Raw genomic sequence first — 22,179 nt, 5'->3', positions numbered from 1 at the left:
CAAGCAACACATATATTTTTCTTGGAGGACACATTTACACGTAGCGATGATTGGAGAGTATTGCAAAGGTTTGAGCAGAGGAATTTGTTTAATGAAGTTGCACAACAATATGATGCTTACACTGATCCTGATGTACAAGATAACACAGATGTTCCCAATATCTTTGAGAACCATCACGTCAATGACTCCGGCCAAAAGATTGCCTGTCGTGTTGTGGACATACAAGAGTTGATCTAGAAGAAGCCAACGTTCGAGGACATTGAGGATGAAGAAGAAGATGACACTATGGGGAATTACGATTCAGACTGATACACATGGTGAAGATGTTAACGCTGCTACTGCAGATGATGATTAGATTGCTTTTATCGTATTTGCCTGTCAGAAGACATTTTTTATCTACTATGTGAAATTGTGTTTGCTATGACAACTAAAAGCTGATGAACGTGTTGTTTTGTATTTTGCTACGAGAACATCTCTTGTTATGTATGCTGATTTGTGTTTGGTGATTGTATGACAACTAAAACATGATGACATTGTTGTTTAGTTGTACTCATATTTGGTTGTGAAACTTGAATTTGATGACATAGTTTGCTGTTGGACTGCAATTTTCTCGACGTCTTCGAATGGGAACAAAGCTGACCCGATAGGGCCTCTGCTTATTTATTTATTTATTACCAAAAGGGCCTCTGCTATTTATTTATGTATGAGCAAAAGGGGATACCCCCTGATTTCCCTTAATAGAAATCATTAGATGTTCACAACACTATGCCCAGCCTGCTACACGGGTTCCATTTATTACTAGTTTCAGCAAAGTTCTCATGTCATAGCCACTAAATACATCACGAGTGCTACATACACTGCAAATAAAGAGACAATCATCCTACAGAGCACATTGATTTTGCCCATTATCTTCACAAGCTCGTTCATCTCCTCATTGCTGTCAAGGCCGTTCAGCAGCTATTGCTTGGCCATGATCAGAGGAACTGCATCTTTAACCTTCTGCTCTACATCTTCCTCTTATGCTATTCCTTCATACTTGTCCAACACCCCAACCTGCTGGTATTGGGATTCCTTGGCTAACCAAATAATCAGCGTAGTTGCATTCCCCACATCAGCAACTTCCCGAAATACAAATCACACGAATCTTCCCTTTTCTGCACGAATCAAACTGGAAGATCATTAACCAAACTATTAAAAAAATCAGCAACTCAAAGCAGTAGAACAACACTTAAAACATATTATTACCCCATGATTCGGGCATTTGTAGAAGACTCGGCCAGGGTTGAGGATTGTGGTTGAGACGCGACGGATGACTCCGCGTGATTTGCAGCAGTGGCACCACATCAACGGCAGCGGGTTGCGATGAGCAACCGGTTGCGGTGCATGTGCTGGCGGGGGTGTGATGTGACCCACAGGAGATGGTACGGGTGGCGACTTGGTGCATATCTAGTTGTTGCCTGCTGAAGAGCAGGTGGACGAGCAGCCAGCGAACATGGTTGCTGCGGCCAGAGCTTCTGATACTAGGCAGAGTATGTAGAGAAGAGGAGAAGCAAATGTTGTATATGTCAGTTTCATTACTTGTAGAGTAGCATAGCACCATATATAGTCATAGTCTAGGTTTGGATTCGAACCAGCTACAAGAGCATGTCTCTCTTTTTTCTAAAACTCGGCAACGTCTCTTTACTGGTACACTAGCTTATTCTGTACGCCTTCTCAAGTCTTTGATTTTCTTTTTTTGTGAGGAAGGATGACAAAATTGCGAGTTCCTGGGACTCGAACCCAAGACCTCTTAGTTGAAAACCAAGGGTGCTAGTCAGTTATGTAGCAAACGTTCCCTAGGAGGAGGACGCAAGATCAAATGGTCGCAGTTTCTGGAATGTTATCAGGCGAACGAGCCCAATTTTTCTTTTCTTCCTATATATAAAAAAGTATGCTACTTGGTGTTGGCTTATTCAACAAACGATTGTGCCAACCTTGACCGCTGGATTGACATTTAACGTCTATTGTGTTTCTTCATTCTCTTCTTCCTCCAGCCGCCAAAGCCAAACCAGCGCCGGCGGGACTGCCTGCTCCCGCCTCCCACGGCTGGGTGTGCTGCCGCGAGCGCATCATGGTCACATCGCACCCTAAAAATCTGCGCATCTTCCCCGGATCCTGTTCGTTCCCGTCCGACGCCTCACCATCATTGTCCTCCTTGGTTCGCTCGACGCGGCATCGCCCTTCGGTGTTTTCAACATGGTCAACAACCGAGAGGAATAAGGAGATGACTATACATGGTGATGATGACAGTAGGGACCCAGCAGCGTGCGCAATAATTTTGTTTTTTTGGGACGGAGAAGGGTATCAACTGGGTTGTGTGGGAGTTGTGGCGCGTCTAGCCTTGGCTTTTATTTCATATGTTTAGCACATGACCAGCCCAGTTTATTTTTTTCCTTTCTGAAAACGGCTATCCAGCTATTTTGTTTTTTGGAGCATAACCAACATAGGCCTACTTGCTTTTCTATGCCCTGCTGGGCCGGAAATCTTTCAAGACAAGGAGGGATGCATTTTGCCCAAGAAATGGGCTATAAGTAATAATAAATGGGCTATAAGTAATAATAAATGGGTTGTAAAATGAAAAAATATAGCAAACAAGCAATTAGTTCCAAAATAATTTTTTCTTTCGGATTTTGATATTTTAAATTTCATTGTTTTTGTGCGGGTAAAATCTCATTGAATTTAAATTAAGGTATATTTAGTTTTAAAATTAATTTGAATCTGGCTAGAAATTTCGGGTTGTATGCTGTTTGGGACATATTTGGAGGCTGACTTGTGGGTCTACTAGGTTGACGTGTACGAAAGGCTTTGTCAACTTAGGCCACAAACAATTCTAGCAGTAGTGACCGTTGGATTAACATCCAACGGCCGTGCTGCTTCTTCAATATCTGATCTTCTTGCTCCAGCCACCCAAACCAGCGCCACTGGGACTGCCTGCTCCCGCCTCCTATGATCGGTTGTGCTGCTGCATAGGTTGCACCGCCCCACCCTACTCCATTGCTGGCCAGGCAATTCCTCTACTCACCCACACCCCCTGTTATTTTCTGGCGACAGCAGCCGGACCAGTAAACACTCGTACTCCCCACCGCGTAGGCAACCCCTTCTGAGTCTTCCCCGGCTCTGTGTCATTCCCTTCCTAGGCCTTGCCGTCGTCCACCGCCATGGTGCTCTCGGCGGCCTGGTCAACATGGTCAATGAACGACATCCATCAGGCGTGGACTGTACGTGGAGAGGCTGACAGCTGGGTCCATGATCGCACGCAAGGAAATGCCTCCTTATTACACGCAAAATAATGATTCCTCCTCCTGACATCTGGGACCCACCGGAAGGGCCTCTGTATTTCGTGAAAAAAAAATGTTCCCCCCGCTGATAGGTTGGACCCACCAGCTATATCTTTGCACGCAAGGAAGTGCCTCCTTATTACGCACAAAAAATGAATACTCCCTTGCTAGCTGGGACCCAGCATAGTGGGAGGCTCACTTGTGGGCCTACTAAGTTGACGGGGACGGAGGGCTTTGTCAACTTAGTCAATGTCGGAGTATTGGACCACGGGTAGGCAAACCCGAGTCCCCGAGCCTTTCAAGACTTTGGGCCGGCTTCGACCCACGAGACTCCAGAATGGAGCACCGCCTTCTGGTGGCCGGCTGGCCCAAACGGCCCGCTGCCCAAAGGCGTCCTAGAGCTAGCAGACAGCACCAAGACAAGCCGCCTCCTAGTTGACAGCCTCCGGAGAGGCCAGCCTCTAGCAGGCGGCCACCAGGCGCCCTCAGAGTCGGTGCCCCTCATCAAGAAGACAAGACAGGGTGAGGCTACAACATAGCCCCTTACCCCCGGATCCCGGGCTTGGCATGGCTACAGTGTCCCGTATCGGTGGAGATCCCCGCACGACGTGGCACTGTTGCCACTCCCCCTTTACGCCACTACTGACCGACGAAGCCCTGTTCCCATGATGGCCTGTCGGTATGGCCCGCAGGCGGCAGGCCCTACCGGGCAGGGAGAGCCCAGAAGGCGGCCGATGCTGGACCAGCCAGAACTACGGGAGGCCGGCCCCCAGCTGGCGGCCGGACCCTCCCTCGAAGGCAGTATGACATCAACCAGACGGGGTGCAGTGTGGCTACAATGATCTCCCATCAAGCGGCGGGACTGTAGCCACACTCCTCTGACCAAGTCCGCATCATTAGCACCATGGCTACAGTGATTAGCCACCAACCAGACCCGCCAGCGGCGGACGCGGCCTGTCGGCTCCGTACTGGACAGGTCGGAGGTCCCGCCAGGCGGCAGGCCCCAGCAGCCAGCTGAGAAGCCGGCGACCAGAGACGCTGACAGCCGGGCCCAGCACCCGGCCGAGTTACCACTGTACCCCAGGGGGGTAGGCCTATATAAACCCCAGAGGGCACCCATGTAAAGGGTTCCGAACCTGATAGACCTAGACACATACCTAGAGGAAGAAGAGAGCTAGCCCTGCCTCATTCAACTTCTAGCATACAACTCAAGGAGCGCCTTGTATTCACTAGTGCCTTAGTGATCATGGGGAGACCCCGTAGAGCAGGAGTGGGGCTATTATCTCCAAGGAGAGCCCTCAACTGGGTAAAGTACGCCGGTGTTCGTGTCTACGCCTTATCCCACTTCCGTGCACCGGCGACATTCTACTCGCTCCCACCATGATAAGCCATCCCTTGGCATATGTCACACCCAACCCCCGATAGTCAATATGAACGATTAAAGCTCCAGTGACCGTACGCTGTTCATCCAACGGCCTTAGTGCTTCTTCAACATTTGGTCTTCTTGCACCAGCCGCCCAAACCAGCGTCGGTCGTGCCACATGATCCTAGCTCCCATGGCCGGATGTGATGCTGCGGAGGCTTCACCACCCCCTACTACTCCCACCGCTGGCCAGGCCATCCCTCTACTCACCCACACCCCATGTTATTCTGCGGCGATGGCAGCCTCACACCATAGCCAAACCAGTGAACCCTTGTACTCCTCTCCGCGTGGGCATCCTCTGCCGCGTCTTCCCCGGCTCCGCGTGGTCCACTTCCTAGGCCTCGCCGTCGTCCACTGCCTTGGTGCTCTCGGCATAGCGTGGTCAATGTAGTCAATGACCGACTTCCATCGGAAGAGTAATGTACATGGAGAGGCTGACAGCTGGGTCCACGACCGCAGCAAGGAAGTGCCTTCTTATTACACAAAAAATTACGATTCCTCCACCTGACAGCAGGGACCCAACGGACGGGCCACCGTATTTCGTGAAAAAAATGTTTCCCCCCTAACTGTTGGGACCTACCAGCTACATCTTCGCATGTAAGGAAGTGCGTCCATATTACGGGCAAAACAAAGATTCTCCCCCTGACTGCTAGGACCCACTAGCTACATCTTCGCACGCAAGGAAGTGCCTGATAGTCGGGACCCACCTGGTCGAAGCGTACGCAGCGTTGTCATTCTAGTCGCGAACGTGTATGTACATACTAGTCGATGTAGAGGCGCGTATGTGTCATAGTACAGGCACGCACGTAGCATGTACACATTCGTACAACGCCAGGGTGCAAGAAAGTAAATACGGCCACGTACGTACATATGGGCGGGGTCTCGAACGCCTACTCGCACATACATACAGCCAGGGCTCGTGTACATGGCTGGGTAGGAACGGAGAAACTGTGTCGTCGTCGTGTTCATGGGGAGCCAACCGGCTGGGTCGAAACGGAATGTGTCGTCGTGTTCATCAAGAGGGCTTGGACGGAACAACCAATGGAAACGAGGCCTGACGTACCGCAGAACGGAGGAAACGGCCTTGTGTTCGACCGGCCACGGTCGAAACGAGATCCTGTTCATCGGGAGGGGTCTGCCGTATCGCAAAACAGAGGAAACAGACTTCTGTTAGACCTCCTATGGTCGAAACGGGGTCCTGTTGATCGGGAGGGGTGTGGCATACCGCAAAACGGAGGAAACAAACTTGTGTTGGAGTGATACGGTTGAAACAGGGGTCCTATTCATTGGGAGGGGTGTGGCGTACCGCAAAACAGGACTCCACGAGATACTATTCATCTCCACCGTCGACCTCCTCCATCCTCCATGGGCTACTGTTCATCCACGGTCGACCTCCTCCAGCCTCCACCTGCGACTATTCATCCATGGGCTCTTGTTCATCCATCCTCCACCGCACGCTCCTCTATCGGCTACTGTTCAACCAGCCCTCTCCACGGGGTCCTGTTCAACCACCCCTCCACGGGTTAGTATTCATCTAGCACTCCACCAACTACTGTTCAACCAGCCTTCCACCAGCTACTGTTGAACCTTCCCTCCACGGGGTCCTGTTCATCGAGCCCTCCACGGGGTCATGTTCATCCATGCCCAACTGGCTCAATCGATCGGGGTCATGTTCATCCAGCGACAACACCACGGGGTCCTGTTCATCCAACCCCCCCGAGAACTGTTCATCCAACCCCCCCAGCAACGCTCACTGTTCATCTAGAGGCAGATTCGATCGGCTTTAGTTAGCAGTAGTAGCAAAGGAATCGGTTGATCGCTTGGGTTCGGTTAACAGCCATCGGTCGATCGCTCGGGTTTAGTAACGCGTAGCCTGCCGTGCTATTGCTCGGGTTCAGTAGGCGAACGCCTCGCTCGGGTTCAGTTAGAGCCCAATACCTCGCACCCACGCGCGTGCGTGTACGAGAGAAACGCGCAAACCTCTATGCATCACTCGGCCCCGAGCACCCACCATAACGGGGAACACCCCGATATTTTCCTTGCCCTCACTTCTACCACGGTTTTATGGACGGTCCAAAGAATGTCATGCAGCTGCGTCTCCGGCCTGCCCTGGACCAAAAGCCCATTTTCTGTCATGATTTTTTTCATAGAAGTAGGAGCCCACCACATCTATGATGATACCAGTTTTTGTCACAATTATCATCATAGAAGTATCATAACTATGACAGAAAAAAATTCGTTCAGCCCAAAATGTCACGGATGTGTCTTTTTTTGTAGTGTCTGTCCGGCTTTGGAACAGGTGACCTGTTACTCTATTGCACAACAGGCTTCCCTGCTGGCGACGAGTGCCCAGGCCGCTGAAGTTTTCGAACTCACTCAAAAGTTGCGGCTGGCAGATGAAGAAATTGTCTGCATCCAGAAGCGATTTGACGAGACGCAAGGTATGCGTGCATTGAGGAGTTTGATCATACATCTCCAATAGCATATCCAAAAGTTGTATATGTGTTAGTCATTTTAAACTGAGTAAAAATGTTATAAATATATTCGCAGTTGGCGCCAAAGAGGTCGAGTCCCTCGAGCGCCTTCGCCGAAGCCCAGAAGGAGGTGGCGGCAACCACGACAGCCGCTGACAAAGCGGCCAAAAATGTAGAGGAGGAGCAAACCACCCGCCGACGACATGAGGCGCGGGTGGGGGAGGTCGAAAAAGAGCTCAAGGCCACCATCGCTAGATGCGAGTTCTTGGAGCAGAAGAATTTGGAGCAGGCCTCAGAGCTCACGAAAGCTCTTAACAGCCTGCAAGAAGCCCGGGTTGATGCCCAGGGCGCTCGCCAGGAGATCCAAGAGGCGAGGCAGATTGCGGCTGGTATGACCTTTATTATGCAAAGTAGATATACTAGCATAAGATATATTTTACTAACCCGAGTTTGGAGTTCTCCAGGCGCCTTTGCGGATCTGCCGAGGAGCATTGCGGGTGCCACCACATTCTTCTGAGCCAAGGAGGGGAGCTCCACGGAGAACTTGTTCTGGTTGCAGTACCTTGCGCCAGAACTTCCAGTGCCCCTCGGCGATCAGCTTAAACAACTGTCCGAACTGCATAGGGTGGCCGGGTTGGCTATGAAGGATGTAATAGTCCGTCTGTGGCCGACCGAGTCCATACCCAGCAGTCACTTGGGACTCGTGAAGCGGCTGGTGGAGGCGCTTCCTTGGATCGAGACCCTCAAGCGGTCTTCCTCCATATAAGGTGCCCTGATGGCCTTTGCCCGTGTCAAGGTGCAATGGGCGAAGATGAAGGCCATCGAGATTGCCACCGTAGGGCCACCTGAAGGCAAGGAGCACCGACGGATGCAGAAGTACTTTGATGAGGTCCTCGAGGGAGCTCGCATTGTAGAGGGCCAGTGCTCAAAGGACATTACATTTGAATAGTTGAGTCCGGTTTGTAAGAGTAGTGTAATGAACTCAGGGCGTATAAAATGGTTATGCTTTTTATGATTAGTTTATCCTCCTATTTTGGCCATTTATATGTTTGAAAGTTTACCAGTCGTCGGCTTCAGCCCCCACGTAAATATTACAGGGGTGTCCAGTATCGCAAGTCCGCACTTTATCCAACGTCTTGGTCCAATGTAGGAGGCGTCTTGCGAGGTGAACTAGGAAATTATACTATGCGGCTTTAGTACTTTCACTTAGGCATAAGAGTCCAAAGGTGGGGCTAAGTACTAGCCCCTTGTTGCATGAACGACAATCCGGAGTATGGTGCCTTTGCAACATGGCTGGTCGAGACCCAGCCCCTCATATAACACAGCATAAATCGCGAACGATTTGGAGTATGACACTAAGTCACCGGATCGCTGATCCGCTCTCGCATATCATGACAGACAGTTTTCGGCTTTCTCTATTGAGGTACTTGATCGGATAATCCGTAAATACAATTGCAGTAGTTCTCTCTTTACTACCTTAGTCGAACCTGCGGAACGTAAGGTGGTAAGCACAGGAGCCGGGCAACCCAACTATTGACCAAAGACAAGATTCGGAGCTGATGCATATAACGTAATATCCGGGATGCCAAAGAGTTCCCAACAGGTATTCAGACTTTTAAGAGTTGGCGGGGCCGAACACAACCCCTGATATACAGGCCGCACCGAAGCGCGTATTTATGTCAAAGGTAAGGAGGGAATACAGATGAGAAAATAATGTAAGTGATCATCTGATTCCTTTATAACCTTATCAATACGCCCAAGTGTGTTTCGACAGACAATGCCATTCAACATTAAGGTCTTGATACATGCCTGAAGAGAAAAGGAAAAAGTTTTACATAAAGAAAAGACTAACACATGGCCTAAATATAATAGTTAAAAAACTCGAGAGATGCTGTGTCGCACATCTGCACCATTCCTCCTTAGCAATAAGTCCTTTAATAGGTGGATATGGTCGTGAAATGATGGACTTAAAAAGGGATCCTTGACACAACCATATGAGAAATAAGGCTCTTGATGAACCTGCAGTAAGAGAAAGAAGATATATGTGGACTGTATAGGGTCAAGCCATACAATGGACCTTCTCCGCAGTGTGCCTCCAGCACCGCCCAAGGTATTTGTAGTGCGTAGTTATGTACGCGCGGTACACAAGCCGGAACCTGGTAGGGCGGTCAGCAGAGGACAAACTTCTAATCAAGGTCCAGACCCGTTAATTTATCGCTATCATGCATGGTCTGGACTCGCTTAGATACGTCATTGGCTTTATTGGCTGATGAGTTGTTTGGCTTGATAAGGCCTGTCGGTGTCAAAACCGTCGGATCTTGGGTAGGGGGTCCAGAACTGTCCGTCTAAGGTTGATGGTAACAGGAGACGGGGGACATGATGTTTACCCAGGTTCGGGCCCTCTCTGGGGAGGTAATACCCTACTTCCTGCTTGATTGATCTTGATGAATATGAGTATTACAAGAGTTGATCTACCACGAGATCGTAAGTACTAAACCCTAGAAGTCTAGCTTGTATGATTATGATTGTGTATATGCCTCTAAGAACTAAGCCATCCGGTTTATATAGACATCGGAGGGGACTAGGGTTGTACAAAGTCGGTTACAGAGAAAGGAATCTTCATATCCGGTCGCCAAGCTTGCCTTCCAAGCCTAAGGATAGTCCCATCCGGATACGGGACAAAGTCTTCTGTCTTGTATCTTCGTAGCCCAACAGTTCGGCCCATGTTACATAGTCTGGCTATCCAAGGACCCCTTAATCCAGGAATCCCTCAGTAGCCCCTGAACCAGGCTTCAATGACGAGGTGTCCGGCGCGCAGATTGTCTTCGGCATTGCAAGGCGGGTTCCTCCTCCGAATACTCCAAAATTACTGTTGAACACAGAAAACAAATTCCACACACAACCATAGCAAGTATAATATTTCACGAGTCGAATCCGCTGACAACTTTTCATAGCGTGACATCACCCGCCGCCTGGTCATTATTCGAACCGTTTTTTAGCCTGCCACTCCATATTTCAAGATGCGGTTTCATTGGCACGTCTTGTAAAAGCAGAGATCATGTCCCCTTATTGCGGGATTCTCATCAATACGGGTGTGGGTAATCTAACAGTTCCATCTGCACAGCCCTTGGGGAATAGGCGAGTTAAAAGGCTAGTGGGGGGCGCTTGATATTCGCTACCTTTATAAAGAGATAGGGATTCACCCTTTTTCACCCACACCTTCTCTCATTCTCTGCCTCCCCCATTCTCGAGCTCTAGCGCCTAAGTTCTCATCTTTTCCGCCCCAACAAAGCGCTCTGGCCATGTCCGGATCTGGAGCGCAGGGCAAGTGGATGGCCTCCACCATCAAGGAGAAGGACATCACCTAGCTCGGGGAGGCTCGGTACCTGGCTAAGGAGATCGCCCACCGGCTTCCAGCCAAGGGACAGATTGTCCCTACTCCAGAGCCCCATGAGAGGGTTGTATTCCTCCCACACTTCATCCATGGGCTGGGATTTCCTCTCCACCTGTTCGTCCGTGAACTCATGTTCTACTACGGGCTGGATTTCCATGATCTGGCCCCCAACTCCATCCTAAACATCTCGGCATTCATTGTCGTGTGTGAGGCCTTCCTTCGCATCCCACCCCACTTCGGATTATGGATGAAGATCTTCAATGTGAAACCGAAGGTGGTAAGTAGCCAACATATAGAGTGCGGAGCCACCATGGTGGGCAAGATGCCCAACATCACTTGGCTCGAAGTCTCCTTCATGGACACTATCAAGGGGTGGTAGAAGTCATGGTTCTACGGAGCCGCACGGCACCAACTGGGCGGCGGCTTCCGCATTCCGGCCTGGAGCCCCGATGCGGCTCACCACCTGGCCGGAGAAGGGCCTGGACTGGTCTTCGTCGGACAAGGTGACAGCGCTTCAATCAAGCATACAGAGCATGATAAACAAGAATATCAAGCTCGTAAATGTGATCCAGGTGATGTTGATTCGCCGGATCCTTCCGTGCCAGCACCAGACTTGCTATCTGTGGGAGTATGAAGCATCCTAGCACCAAACCTTGCTACAGTTCTTTGGCACTACGCACGAAGACATCTGGAAGGTGCTCTTCAAGGCCAACGAGACGCGGTCGGACACCACCGAGGACCGTGGGCATTAGTTGGCCTGCCGCGCTAGTCCGGTAAATGTTTTCATGTTTTCAAGGTGTTTCCTTTACTTGCATATTCAACGAAGATGCCTAGGTATCCTATTAACATTTTCAGGCCTGGACAAAAAAGGTGGAGCAGATTCACTGTCCCGCTCCGCTGCCCGAAGACCCGGAAATCCCGCTTCTGACGAAGATGCTGGTTCTGGTGCCCTACCAAGCACTGGAGAAGAAGGCCAAGAAGAAGGCCAAGGGGACCAGGGGCGGTCTCCGTCGCAAGGATACTTCAAACGTGACGTTCGAAGATGCTGAGGTTCATTCCTCCACCGCCGAGGATGATGAGGAAAAGGAGGGAGAAGAAGAAAGCCATTCCTCCCCTGCGAGGGGGGGGGAGAGGAGGACGGCCTCCACGCGTTTGGAGGCCGAAGCCTCTAAGAAGGGGAAAGCTTCCCTTCCGGCCGACTCCACCGCAGCCACCGACAACAGCTCGAAATGGACTCCAAGGGTCATTCCCTGGCCAAATCGTGAGTACTAAAAAACCCGGACAAATTCATATATCTGGCCTCACTACTGTATAGTACTAACGTGTTGAATCACATATTTGTAGTCCGTCTCAGTCCAACCTCCAGCGATCCTCATCCGAGGAATCGCTAGACCCGGAGGTGATGGACAACGGGACCCTTCCGGTGGCCTCCTCTCCCAAGGCCATGGATAACACCGTGGTGTTGACCCAAAGGATCCCATGCCAGGAAGAGACTCAGGAGGCCGTCAGGGCGGCGCCGGAGGGTAAAACCTCGGCAGCCAGACACATGGGGGAGCAAACCCCCATAGATACTGACGATGGGGGCTATATCTATTTCGGCCCCCAGCCGAATACAATTCCGGAGACCCATACAGCTCCGGAATCAGGCAAGCAACCTCTTTCAAGAGAGGGGGGTGCGTCTATTCCATGGGTGACCTTTGTCCATCCAGAGGCACCGGATACTTTGCTAGAAGCGCGGCAAGGCGCTTCCATCATTGAAGAGCACCGTACCCTTATGGGCATGGTGATTGAGAAGATTCAATCCATGAAAAGCCGGCTGATCGAAGCCTGCACAAGCCTTCTAACAGGCTTTGAGGTAAGCAGTGCAATTATATATAGAAAGAATGTCACAGTATTGACAGTAGCCCCTAATACACTGTCCGGTGTATGAAAAGAAAAGCCATACAGAGGATCAAATAAGTTCCGTAGGAGACTAACTATGAAATGTCTTTGTGAATAAGCAGGCATCATTACTGACTGTGACCTCCCATGCTGTTGAGGTCTCCGGACTGAAGCAGAGTCTGGAGCGGGCCGAGGAAGAGGTTGGCCGCGTGAAGAAACAGTTGGAGGATAACCAAGGTATGTAATAACCTTGTTTATACTCAGAAAGGATGAATAATTTGTTTTGACTAAAAATGCCATGTTATTTATTGGGAGCGGCAGCCGAGGTGGAGGCTATCAAGAAGGCGCTAGCCAAGGCCGAGGAGAAGGCAGCCAAGGAACGAGCCACTCATGAAAAGCACGAGGCCAGGGTCAGTGAGGTCCAGTAAGAGCTCCAGGACACCGGGAAGAAATGCGATTCCTTGAAGCACAATATTGCGGATCAAGAGTCCGAACTCCCCAAGATCCATCAAAGCGCACACGATGCCCGGGTTGAAGCCCAGGGTGCCCTCTAGGAAATACAGGAGGCCAGAAAAATCGAGGCGGTTAAGGCCTTTATTATGCAGAGCAAATATGTGAAGAAAAGGTTCCTCTTACTGACCCGAATTTGGAGTTCACTAGGGGCGTTTGCGAATCTGCCGTGCAACATTTCAGATGACGCGGACTTCTTCTAAGCCGAAGAGAGGGGCTCCACGGAGAAGCTATTTTGGTCGCAATATCTTACGCCAGAACATCCGGTGCACTTCAGCGATCAGCTAAAATAGCTGGTCAAACTGCATAGGGCGGCCAAACTAGCCTTGAAGGATTTGGTAATCCGGCTATGGCTTGCCGAAGCCATACCCAGCAGCTACTTTGGGCTCATGAAGCGGCGGGTCAATGTCTATCCTCGGCTTGATGCTATCAAGCGTTTGGTCTGCATCGAAGGTGCGTGAATGTCGTTCGCCCGAGTCAAGATGCACTGGGTGAAGATGGACGCCGCGAAGCTTATGACCAAGGGACCGCCCGCGGGCAAGGAGCACTGCACGCCCGAGCTGTACTATGACAATGTTTTGGAGGAATCCCGCATTATGGCGGAGCAATGTGCAAGGATGTTATATTTCCATGAATATATTCATGTAATCCTGTCATGTACTATTAAACAAGATCGTTATGTAATATAATGCTTTTTATTTAAAATTTTACCTCCTGTGCGGCCGTTTTTATTAAATCTGAGAGTTGTCCAGTCGTCGGCTTCAGCCCCCACGTAGGAAGTACCACTACTAGGGAAAAGCCTATACACAGAATCTTAGCAGCAGCGCTGCTTCTAATTAGCAGTAGTGCGGGCACGTAAAACCCACTACTGACAAGAATTTAGCAGTAGTGCGCTTGGTGTTACCCGCGCTGCTACAAATATCGACCGACAGTGCCCCCCAAACTCCATTTAGTAGCAGCGCAGTTCCGCGAGCTGCGCTACTGCTATGGATGTAGTAGTAGCGTGCTTTTTCTGAGGTCACTGCTGCTAATTTTCAAATGGGACACGCTTTTTGTCCCGGTTTGTAGTAGCGCTTCTGCCGAAAGCACGCTGCTGCTACTTTCTTATCAGCAGTGCATTTTACGTCCCGCGCTACTGCTAATCCGCACCAACCCACCCCCTTTTCCCAACCCGTCCCCTCCCTCCCCCTCCTCTCTTCCCTTTCCCCTACCTCCCACTCTCACTCTTCTTCTTCCTCAACACTTCTCCCCCATTACTCTCCCTCTTCAACATACCTTTCTCTCTCTTCATTACTCCTACCTAACTAAACCATCTCCATTAATGCATCTCCTTTCTCTTTTTCCTTCCCCCTCCACTAGTTGAAGTTGTCTCCTCCCAAATTAGGTAGCTAGGTAGATGTAGCATTTAGTTAAGTGACATATTTGCCCCCCAACTAGATCTATCTTTGTCAAGAAGAGCTTTGGGCACTTTTGATCTCCCTACATCATCATCTCATCACCGTGTGCTCGATCTCGAGATAGAGGTGATGAAAATTTCATGCTTTTGCAAAATGGAAATATGTTTATGTGTGTGTGATATGTTTGTGGAAATTGTGTGTGTGGCATGAGTTGACGCCAAATTGTGCTTTTGAGTTGCCTATGTTTTGCCGAAATGTCGATTTATTTCCGTTTCGGTGAATTCCGGGCAAACTCTAGATCCATATATGTCCTATTTTTAGGGAAGGTCATGCCGAATTTTTGTATGACTTTGATGCATGCACGCATTTTTATAATCAATTTGTTTTATTATTACCATGCAAACGTTCATGATGGTCAGTGGAACGATGGTGAACAGGTGGTTGCGGTCGGCGGTGCAGGACATGAAAGAAAATAACCTGACACAAGTTTTATGTCTGTGTCGAAAATGCAAAGGAATAGTTTGGCTCGACCCCTATGACGATGGTCGTGTCGAAGCACACCTGCTGATGACTGGTTTCATGGATGGCTATACTCGGTGGCTAACTGAAGATGAGGATGAAGATATTGAGGATGCCGATGGGGCAGGCAATGATGACACGAGGCAAGACAAAGAGATGATCGATAATGGCGGCGGGGAAGAGGCCGGACATGGCGGCGGAGAAGGGGCCGGACCTGGCGGAGGAGAAGGGGCCAGACATGGCGGCGGAGAGAACGACATGGACTCCATGCAGCAGAGTTCGTCAGTACTAAGTTCAATCATGTGGGACCCTCATGTTCAAGCATTTCTTCGCAAGGAGACGAGTACTGAGAGAGCTGCTTCTAGAGAGGAGGCTAAGCTGGAGCAACTGGTGGTAGACTCGAACACTCCATTGTATGATGGTTGCAATCATGAGGTGACCCGCTTGAGTTTCACGCTGCAACTCTTGAAGACGAAGGCTAAAAACAAACGGACCAACACTAGCCTTGCTGAGCATCTCAAGTACCTAAAGGATGTTCTTCCCGCGGGTAATCTATGTCCTACTAGTGTTGATGAGGCCAAGAAGATCGTGTGCCCTCTTGATCTGCCACACGTTAGATACCATGCATGCATCAATGATTGCATAATTTATCAGAAGGAGCACGCAGAAAAAACAAGTTGTCTGGTGTGCAATGCTTCTCGATACAAGAAGGCCGGGAAGAAATGTCCCTAGAAAGTTGTACGGTACTTACCGATCAGTCCCCGTCTCCAGAGGTATTTTGTAGATCCCAAGGAAGCAAAGCTAATGCGCTGGCATGCGGAGAGGAAGAAGCCTGACGATGGAGATGATCCGAAGCTGAGACACGTGAAGGATGGAAGCCATTGGAGAGCGTTGAACAGCTTCTATAGGTATTTTGAATGTGATGCAAGGAACATCATGCTCGGTGCATCTACCGATGGCATGAATACGTTTGGCAACTAGAACACCAACCATAGCACATGGCCCGTGTTTGTATGGATGTACAACCTCCCCCCCGGTTGTGCATGAAATCGAAGTACATTCACATGAGCATGCTTATTCAAGGGCCGAAACAACCAGGAAATAATATTAATTTGTATCTGGGGCTACTTCAAGAGGAGTTAGACACATTATGGAAAACACCGGCCAAGACATGGGACGCCAGCAAAGGCGAGTATTTCAACATGAGAGCCGCGCTGATCACGACAATGCAGGACTATCTCGGTTACGGATATGTGGCAAGCCAGGTGTGCCATGGATATTGCGGATGCACGAGGTGCATGGATGATACGACGTCTCAACAGCTAACGTCAAGGAAAGATGGCGGGTCTGGGAAAATCGTGTACATGGGGCATCGAAGATGGCTTGAACAGGATGACCCATGGAGAAACCATGGAGATCTATTCAATAGTCACGCTGAGCATCCAGGACCTCCACGTAAGCGGAGTGGTGCCAAAATCAATGAGCTGTTGAAAAACTGGAAGGAGTGCCCCACGCCAGGAAAGACGATGAGAAAGGCGCCGGAGCCGCTGCTGAAGGTATGGAAGACGAGGTCTGTGTTCTGGGACTTGGAGTACTGGCACAAACTCGATACACCTCATTGCCTTGATCAAATGCATATCTGTAAGAATGTCCTTGAGAGCTTGCTCGCAACACTGATGAACATGCCGGATAAGACCAAGGATGGGCCAAAGGCAAGAAAAGACTTGCAAGATTTGAAAATCAGGGAAGATCTGCACATGCCGCCCCGTAAAATGTCAGACGAGACAGAGACGGAGACAGAGGCACGGGAGAAGAAGGGCAAGAAAATAAAGAAAGAGGATTATTGCCCCCTTCTTGCTTCACCTTAAGTCAGGCTGAGATCAATCAATTCTTTAAGTGCCTTACCGTAGTCAAAGTTAGTTCCGGTTGCTGTGGCAAGATAAGCAGATATCTAGACACGGACAAGAAAAGGTTCAGCGGGATGAAGTCTCATGACTGTCATGTGAGGATGACGCAGATACTACCTGTTGCCCTTAGAGGGATAATGGACAAGCACGTCCGTGACACGCTTATTGGTCTCTGCAACTTTTTCGATGTCATCTCTCAAAAGTCGATCAGTCTGAAGCAGCTCCGAAGGCTACAGGGTTAGCTTGACCAATGTGAAATCGGGGCACGAGGATTTGCCTCCTCCAGTACAGCATGTGGGAGAGGAGGACGAGACCCCACCGCGGATTGGAAGCTGCAAGGGTTGGGTGATGCTATGGCCGAAGAATCTTATTCGTCTGGAGCCGGCCGAGGGCACACCAATACCACACATCAACAAGCATGTGCGGAGACCACCACCCCGCCTACGCAATTACTAGCTCCTGTAGTGCCAGGTGAGAGTGGCGGACGACATGATGAAGGGGGTGCAATAGTACTAGCTGATGTAATTTCTCCTGTAGAACAGAGAATGGATGATGAGACGGAGGTCGACCCTATGGATTTCCTCAATACAAACGCGTATGACTGTGACATAGATATGATGAGTCAACCATATGACGAATTGGGCTATCAGCTTGGTAATGAGGATATGGATGATATGCCCGGGCAGGGTCGTAGCACGGATTGCAAAAAGTCTCTCTTCATGAAATCCTCACAGGACACGCCTGAAGATGGCGCCTCAACACAGGCTCAACTAGCCGGGTGCGAGGGTCGTACAGTACTTAGCCTGGGAACACTAGGGTAGGGGTTAAGGAAGGGTCTGGAAGGTGTGCCCAAGAAAAAGGAGAGGAAGAGATCGGGGAAGATAACTGCCTCCAAACAAGCCAGAGCACATAGCAGCCAGACGATGCATTCTGAAGAGTGTGTACCCGTGAAAGGTGCGGTCATGTTCCATCTCACAGGCGAGCCAATGCTACCACCGAAACCGCTGGAGGCACTATCAGGGGATCTCAGGAGACTGCACGACCATGTGCTGTCGACTGAGAAAAGCCTACTAGCTTCAAAGGATCCAGGATATCCGACATACGTGGCTCGTGTGCCTGAGGGGAAGTGCTATGTCGAGACACGGCCCACGGAGGTGTTCTTCCTGTGGTTTGACCATATCTTTGAGATGTTTCTAACAAGGCAGCTCGATTTTACAATCGTCCGCCTTTTTGAGCTACATATGAGCTCCGTCATGAAGAGTGAAGAAGTCTCGCAAATCTATGTGGCGGATCCGTACTACATGCACAAGTCTTTCTTGAGTCTCGGCAACTTTGAGCGTGAAACTTCTAGGGAGTACCTCCAAAACTTCATGGTACAGAATAAGGACCGGGAAATTGTCCTCGTGCCTTATCATCCAAAGTAAGTCAGTTCCGGACAACCCTTTCGTATATTTCAATGATTCCTTCTCTCTCATATGGGGAATAATTTGAGGTGTCTTTTCCCCGCAGCAACGGGCACGCCGTCCTTATCGTTCTTTACCCGCAACTCTCCCACGCCGTGTATTTTGACCCTTCCAGAGACTACGAGAAAAAAGACTACACCCATATAATGAATATTCTAGATGATGCCCTCCAAGGCTTCAGCTTTAGAGGTGGCCACGTGCAGATCAGGAAACAAAGGAACAAGAAGATGGGTTTCACGCATAAAACTAACTTCTCCTGCATCCATGTCCCAAAACCAAGCAAAAAGGATGGATTCTACATCGTCCATCTCATGATTCAGTTCAACATGGATCACCAAAAGCTTTGCATGAGAAGCAAAAATGATGATCATATCCACAAGTGGCTAGAATCTCATGGAGAAGCGGATTATAAACTTAGAGATGACTCCTTTCACATCCAAAGCAACATTGCGACGATCATCATGAAAGAAGTCGTCGATGAGAAGGGGATGTTCCACCACGGCCCTATATCGCGAGCTGACGTCCAAACTCGCATAGGCATGCAACGTCTAGACCTCACGCCATTCAAGAAGTTAGGGTTCGTCCTCGATGATATGGAAGGATGGAAATTCTAGTGATTTATGATGCCGATGATGATGATATGTGTCGGTTGAACTTGTATAATTTTTGTAGCGATGAAACTTTGTGATGTCCACGGTCCCTGCCGAACTTGCGTAACGCTACTTTGTTAGTTTGCGTACGATGACCTGCGTACCTCTAGTTAATTAATTTGTGTACTGTATGTTGCATCTAGTTGCTAACCCTTTCTTTTTGGTGTTGCTCTAGTATATTTTGTTGCATATATATGATTGTACATCCTCTTCATGAACATGCATCTCTAACAGGTACCTAGTTTCTTGATGGCGAGATGGAATTGCTATGTCGTGTACAAAGGGAAGGTTCCGAGGGTGTACAACGAGTGGCATGAGTGTCAGGCGCAAGTGAATGGGTTCACGGGCGCCAACCATAAAGGCTTCAAAAGCAGACAAGAAGGAGAAGCTAGTTACTTGAGGTTCACGCTAGCGCGAGAGAGGACTCGTAACCGCCACCTCATGTACTGCATAGTTCCGCTCTCACTCATAGTGATAGCTCTTCTTCCGTATACCTTTGTTTACATGGATGACGTTGTTGTAGTTGCAAGTATTCGAGACTTGCATGTATCGCTATTTTCGAGATGATGACAAGATACCACTTTGTGTTGGATGATGATTATGATGAGACTATTTGTATGTATATGCTATTATTACATTTGTGGTCTCGCAGGCATTTGTATGTGTACCATGATAACATTTCTACGTGCTAAAGATTCTTCTATAAAGCCTGTTCAAATACAAAACAAATATGTCGAACAAAAAAAACAAAAAACTACTTAAATTAGTAGTAGCGAGTGTTGTGGAAATATCACGTCAGATGTCCTCGTGTAAGGACTTAGTCGTGGAGCCATCGCGACGGGTTAGCTTAAAAGGGGTTAAACGGGACAAAGGACACAAGGGATTTTATACTAGTTCTACTAGTTCGGCCCCTTCGATGAAGGTAAAGACCTACGTATAGTTGTGATGGGATTATTGGGGTCTCGCTAACCAGGGAGCTAAACAAGCTATGCCTGGCTCTCGAGTTGTGTTTTCCTATCCCTGAACCCCCACCGGGTCGTCCCCTTATATACGCGGGTTGATGCCCGGCCGGTCTACAGAGTCCCGAGGCCGACTCATACTAGTGTTCGGCTCGGTCTCTTCCTTCCTTATCTTACAATACAAGTTACTTGACTATGGCGGTTTCCCAAAATGGGCCCTAATCTTCCTTTGGGCTCAGGGCCTCTAAGTTTCATAGTAAAGCGCCATCTTCTAATCTTCGTGGGCTTCAATACAGCTGAGTGTAAACCAGCCCCTCCTGGGCGGTTTATACTCAATAGTTATATCCCCAACATTAGGCCCCAGAGTGATTTGAATTTATTCATGTCAATCTTCAGTACTTAGGAAAATCCTCTGAACATCTTCCTTTGCTTCTCGTAAACTACCATGACATCTTTTTTCATAAACTTTGTTAAACCCCGTGATGTCATCCTCTGGATACAGCAACAGATCATCATGACGTCATCTCTGTAAAAAACGAATAAAAAGATTCCTATTATTAATGTCATCCCGGAAATCGAGGCGACAGTTGTGCCACTTGCCGCTTTTGACTCCTTGATTTTCGCGTCGGTCTTTATCATATTCTAACTTTGGATGTTGTAGAGCCAAGGCCCGATTAAGTAAAAAGGTCAAGACCGGCGACCATACTGACGATGTTGATCCGGAGAAGACCCCAGAAAATGAGGGCGAAAATCCTGATATTGCCACAGATCACTCTGCTCCGCAAAACCCAGGCGATGATGCCAATCCACCAGAAACTGAACCGGAGACACATGTTGATACATCAACTCCTGATGGCACCCCTCCAAATCCAACTGTTGATCCGCCAAACCCTGCTACAAAACCGCTGAGCCCTGCTGCCAAAGCGCCAAGCCCTGCTAAGGAGAATATCAATCCATCAAGCCCCGCCAAGTATGGTGACGTTGTTGTTACTGGCACGACATATACCGCCCCAGGCAATCCAGTTGCTTTATCCAAGCATACCGCCAAGGATGAATTTGCGTTTATGAATAAGGGCAAGATCAAAACGGATTTGTCAGACTATGCTGACTTGTCTGCCCAAGACCTTCATTCCGGCTTCTTAAACCGTCTCTTCACCAGCCGAGATTATGAGGCCGGTTTGGTAAATTTCATGAAGGAGCGCTATGAGGTAAACCGTTGGATCCTTTACTCTGTACCTTCATTGCATTGTAGCCCCCAAGGGCCAGTTTGCCTTTAGAAAGTTAAACCGGGACTTTGCATATTTCAGACTGTACTTTGTTGATTTCCCTTGTGTATTTTTGATCAAACACACATTAGCCCCCAAGTGCCATGATTAAAACTTGTATTAATCCGTGGAACTTCAATAATAAGTAGAAAAAGTAATCCTCATTAGCCCCCAAGTGCCAAGTGTATAACTGGTTATATGCTTGGGACTTTCAAAAGAGGTATTGATATGCTCTTCTCACTGTTGCAGAGTGAGATAAATCAACAAGCCTCTCAGATTGCCGATCTTCAAGAAAATTTGAAATCCCAACAAGCAGAAACCACCAAGGCCAGGGATGAATTGAAAACTGCCTTAACCACCATGGAGCAGCTCAAAGAGTGGTTCAAATCTGAGCGGACCAACTGGGATACCGAAAAGGCTGGGTTGCTGAAGCAGGCGGAAGACGGTGAAGCAGCTCTTAAACCAGTGACAGAAGAGCTTACTGGATTAAAGCGCCAAATCAATGCCATGACTTCTGCAATATTTGGTAAGTACCGTTTGCCAATGCCTTATCAGGATTCCGCTTTGAAATTTGCCGGTTTAACTTGAAATCCTTAAACCACTGTAGGTGGCCGCATTGCTCACCTGGGCTCTGATATGCGGAGGAAGCTCAAGGATGCCTATACGCTGATTGAATAGTTGTATACCGGTGCCCAACGGGTTATCTGCGCAACTTCTTATGACGATGCAGCCCCAACATTGATAAAGGACACTCTGGCTAAGTTATCTACGACACCAGCTCAGATAGAAGAGGTGAAGCGATCCGCCGCCAGGGCTAGCGCTTTGTTAGCACTGACCCGAGCCAAGGCATGGATAGCTGACCTTGATCCGGTCGATATTGCCAAGGGTTTTCCTAGTGAACATGAAAATGGGGCAGTGTTTGACAATGACACCCTCAAACGTGTGACAAGGGAGATGCGTCCTGTCGCGAGTCAACTGGCTGAAGAAGCAAACTTGACGGTTCACTGGTCTTTCTATGAT

Source organism: Triticum dicoccoides, chromosome 4B (genome assembly GCF_002162155.2).
Source record: "Triticum dicoccoides isolate Atlit2015 ecotype Zavitan chromosome 4B, WEW_v2.0, whole genome shotgun sequence".
Classification (NCBI taxonomy): domain Eukaryota; kingdom Viridiplantae; phylum Streptophyta; class Magnoliopsida; order Poales; family Poaceae; genus Triticum; species Triticum dicoccoides.
This window is presented reverse-complemented; position numbering follows the sequence as displayed.